The 5,306-nt window shown below is 32.8% G+C and overlaps 1 pseudogene; it reads right to left on the bottom strand.

Moving 5' to 3' along the window:
- Positions 1-3,322, bottom strand: LOC109707811 (annotated as a pseudogene).

Genomic DNA, 5,306 nt, shown 5'->3' with positions numbered 1-5,306 from the left:
TTGCATTAAACAGGTGTAAATTTATTTATAAAGTATAAATAAGATACAAAGATCAACAAAGACCCAAAGAAGTTTAGAGAACGGAACCTCATAATCTCATGTTTGATTGGAAATGATTACGGCATTACGCTACAAAGGATGATTCTTTGGTCTGATCATAAAATAGCCCTGAAGGGCTACCGTCAGGAAGCAAAGCCAACATTACAGGTCCCTCCGCGCCTTCTTCAACCGACAATATACCCGAATTCGCATTCAAGTCCGTCTTCACGTAGCCTGGCTGAACGCAGTTTATACAAATGGTGGGATACTTCTTCGCAATAATTCTTGTATATGCACTCATCGCCACTTTAGACACAGTGTAAGCCGACAACCTAGCCGGCCAGTTATTTGTTCTCAATTTCCCTTCCTTGAAATCATTCAGAAAGGATCGCACCATCTCATCGATTTTCTCTTCGGTCAAGCTATCGATGTCGCCAATTTCTTTCCGAATGCCCTCATTGGGGATTCGCTGAAATGGATTTTGAAAGATATCTATATGTCAGAATAGTAGAGCGAGATTAAGGATAAGTACAAGTAGGAAAACACTTTTATGTCAACTCACACCTGTAGTTTGCCATAATAAGAGGAAATATTCACGATCCGTGGTGACTGGGATTTCAAAAGAAGAGGGATTAGTGCTTCTGTTACCCTCTTAGTTCCGTAGTAGTTTGTTTCCAAACATTCTTCTGCCTTTTCATAAGTCTCTCCAGCTGGTAAGGAATTGGTCGACTCTCCAGCCAACTGGCTCATGAGAGAAACTAAAATTAGTAGCAGAGAACAAGAAATCACATGTTACAAATAATTGTACCACTAACGTAGCTGATTAAGTCATCGGCAATGTTTAACGTTGTTTTGGAGTATTTATACAACACGAATTGATGAACTTACTCCTTGAGTCTCCGATGCCCTTCCGAGAACTCCGGCATTGTTTACCTGCAAACAGAGGGATCAAGTCAAAATCATATAACACACTAAAAGTATACCAAATGTAACAACCTTTCTTCTTGTGTTTTTTTTTTTTTTTTTTGAAGGGACCAAATGTAATAACATCATATGTAGAAGCAAGAGCCAATATAGAACCAAAGGCTTTAAGAATAATCATGTTTAAACATCACACAGTTGTAAAACTTCATTGTAGCAGTAAAGCACTAACTAGATATAAATTGAGGTCAGTATGTCATACAAAGAATTATATACTAATATAGTAATATCAATTACACCGAGGTGAAGAAACAGAAAAGTAAGAAAATTTGCCTTGAGCTAAAAAATAAAATAAAATAAAATAAAATAAAATAAAATTATTCGCTACAATATATTAATATATATTTATAATATTATATATATAAACAAAAGTTCTCACCAAAATACGAGTTTTTCCGAATTGGCGTGCACGAAATCGGCCAAACATGCAACGCTGGAAGAGTCGGCGACATCCAGTTGTGGAAGAACACGCCGTCGTCGCTCCCGAAACTCGAAGCTTCTGAACGCCGCCACGCCCTTCCCCTCGTCTCTGGCCGTTAGAACGACCGTCACCCCGCGGGGGACGATAATAACGCGCGACAAATCTCTAAGCCGATCCCCTTGTGTGCCCCGTCACCAGAGCAACCCTGTACAATACACCGAAATAAACGGCATTAAAACAACGGAAAACAAAAAAAAAAAAAGAAAGAAAAAGTAGTTAAAAACAAAGATTTTGGGATTTGTGGTGGGAGAGTTGTTGTAATTTGTAACTTTTTGGGGTTGGTTTGGGGATGGATTTTCCATTGTATCGTCGAGAGGTGCTGTTCGAGCTTTTGTGGAAGAACCGGGAGGGTTGCCAAATTTGCTTAGTTATTAAATGCTTGATTTAGGCCTATTTGGCCCAGATCTAAAAAAAAATTATATTGTATGAAGTTAATTTAATTTGGAGAATTGATTTGGTTTAAAACAATTTATAAGAGTTATTGCTGAATTTAGATTGAAAATAATTTTTCTGAAGTGATTTTGTAAACTATTTGATAAAAAAAAATTTGATGTTGCCCATAAATTTTTTTAGACCTAATTTTATTTTAAAATTAATTTAAATTTAAAATTTAAATTTAAAAAGTGCACAAAAATTTAAAAATTTGATATTTTAATTTAAAATATAAATTTAAAATTTGAAAATTTAAAATTTAAAATTAGAATTTTTAAATCTAAGTTTTAGTTTTCAGTTTCAATTTAAAATCTAAATTAGAAATTTTAAAATTAAATATTTAAAATTTAAATGCAAAATTAATATTTAAAAATTTAAATTACGAATTTTAAAATTTTGAAATTTGTAATTTGAAAATTAAAATTTATAATTTTAAATTTTAATTATAAATTCTAAAATTTCAAATTTTAAATATAAAATTTGTATTTAAAATTAAAATAAAATTTTGAATTTTGAATTCAAAATCAGAATCAGATTTGAAGAAATAAGTTTAGCTGCTCTATTTTGGATCTCGAAAATCAAAAAATTGATTTTAAAAATTCAAAATCCGATTTTGAAAAAACGAGACAAACAAATATTCTATTAAGCCGAAAATTATTTTTAGGTCCAAAATTACTTTTCAAAAGTTGGTCCAAATACCCACATTGACCTTAGTCTATAAGCTTTTAGTAACTATATAAACTAGAGATGTCTAAAATATTCGATATTTTGGACATGATTCAAACACNCAAAAAATAATATATTTATAAAAAAAGTTTAAAATACAAATAAGTTATTACTCTCATTTCTAATGTATTTGAAATATTTGAATTTTGTTTTGAATTGTGATTGATATTTTTAATTTTTACCATTAATATTGTTAAATTATATATATAATATTATTAAAAATTATTAATTTATATTTTACAAAATATTAATAATATTATAATTTTATAAAAAATATTAGTTGGCGGGGCGGATTCTGGGCGCCGGGGGGAGGCAGGTTACGAGGCGGGCCGGATTATGGGATGTATTTTTTAACCCGTCACGGATTCGGGGCGGGAGGCGGGGCGGATTTTTGCTAGTCTCCCGCCCCCAGATCCGCCCCGTTTGCATCCCTAATTCGGACGCTATCCGTAATAGATTAAAAGTAGATAGTAGATGGGTGAAAAAAATTACCCATTTAAATTTCAGTTGTTGGTTCGGACATCTTATATACAAATCCTGGCAGAGGCCCGGGTTGAGAGAGGAACCCCACCCACTTCCGGCGGCGCCGGAGACGGAAGAAGGGATTAGAGGAAAGAGTTGCAGAGACAGGAGAATTAGGATGCACATGGGGAGCAAAGAGAAGAAAGAGTTGCAGAGACAGGAGAATTAGGATGCACATGGGGAGCAAAGAGAAGAGATACCGCAACCACAGCCGCACACCGGCCAAACCTGACGCAGAGATGTAACGGGCGTACGTCGGCCGCAGGAGAAGGTCAGCATAGGGCCCGACAAGCATCCGACAGGGAGAGGGGATGGGGCCCGGCTCGGAGAGAGAACGACTCGGAGAGACACGGGACGGGAGGCACGTGACGCCGCTCGTCGCCAGCGAAGGAAGCGGGCAGAGCTGAGGAGGCGGGGGGGTCGCTGGGGAGGCGACGCGTGGCGGGTTTAGGGTTCGACTTTTATTATATGTATAGATTACCTAACTTGGACCCCATTAGGGCCCGTTCTTTTGGTGGGTATGGTCCGTAATGGTTTTCATATCTGGATCTTGGCTTGGACCCTGTTCGATAAAATATCCAATCATCAAAAGTTAAAAGAAAGAGAAAAAAAAATTAAAAAGTTCGTAAAATTAAAAAACTTGATACTTATTTTTTCACTGTATTATTTCGGGCTTATTGTGTACGAGTTTCAACTACATTGCAATAAGTGCATGTATTTTGGACTAATGATGTATGTTGTATGACTAGTTGTATGTATTTTACATAATTTTGTTATTTGTTTTTGGATTTATCAAATATAATTTTAACTGTTATGTTGTCATAGTTTTTTAAGGTGGTGGTTGTATGTGTTTTACAATAACTAATATGTGTAACTATTGTAAATTATATATTTTTGTTTTGTAGTTATCATGTAATAAATATTTGTGCTTTATGTCATAAATACATATACGGATATCCGCGCTCGATCTAGACCCGACCGTATCTGATTCATATCCTATCTTTGAGTGGGTAGTATACATTTAATCACTATCAAGATTTGCTCAATCAATAGGTGCATTCGTAACTTAAGTACTTAGATTTGGACTCTACTCTAGAGTCGATAGGCGTATATATAGAGAGAGAGAGAGAGTTGAGCCGGAATGCTAAGTAGCAATCGAGCTCCATTGCCATCAATTTATTTTCAATGATAGAACCTCCAAATTGACGATCGGTATCGTTGAACATGATTTATACCATTTGAAGATTTAAAAATCATATTTCAAATATTTTCAACATCATTGACCTAATGATCAAAGAGTTTCAAAATTTATAATTTTAATATTTGATATCAAATATTTTCTCGTTTAATGGCGCAAAGATATTCAAATCAATTGAATTTTGGTCAGAAAGAAATTAAAATTATTTAGAATAAGATCTATACTCTTGATCTTAATTACAATGCTCCTATCATCACTTTTTAAAGCATATTCATTTTCAGTCGTTTATTTTTGTGTCTACTTGATAGACGAGAATAATATCGAAAAAATATAAAATTTAGTTTTTAGATGTTCAAGTGACATAGATCATGTTCAACGGTGCCAATCGTCGATTTGGATGCTCTATCATCGAAAACAAATGGGTGACAATAAAGCTCATTTGTTACTAATATCATTCTAGTTGAGCATACGCCCAAATGTATACGCATACGCTAGTTGAGTGTACGTGCAAATACATCATATTTATCCAAAAATTATAATAATAATTTAATTCTTTTAACCACTATATTTTTATCCTAACTCAAATTTACATAGTTGCTTGCAGTAATAACTATATAATTTAATTTTTGTATATATATACGTTGAATATTTTTTATATTTTTCAAATTCTAACTAACCCAAACTTTAAGATGTGTTTTAAACTAAAAATATCAAATTTTTAACTCACATTTTACTCAAAATTTAAATTTAAATTTTGATCCAATTTAATTAAAATTTTTAATTGTTAATTCAAATTTGATTTTCAAAATAAAATCTAATTCACAATTTAAACTTAAATTTTAATTTTATTTTTAAAATTTTATAAATTTAAATTTAAATTATATATGATTAAAATTTAAATATATATTTAAAATTAATTTCAAATTT

This window comes from Ananas comosus, linkage group 3, assembly GCF_001540865.1.
Source record: "Ananas comosus cultivar F153 linkage group 3, ASM154086v1, whole genome shotgun sequence".
NCBI lineage: Eukaryota > Viridiplantae > Streptophyta > Magnoliopsida > Poales > Bromeliaceae > Ananas > Ananas comosus.
This window is presented reverse-complemented; position numbering and strand designations above follow the sequence as displayed.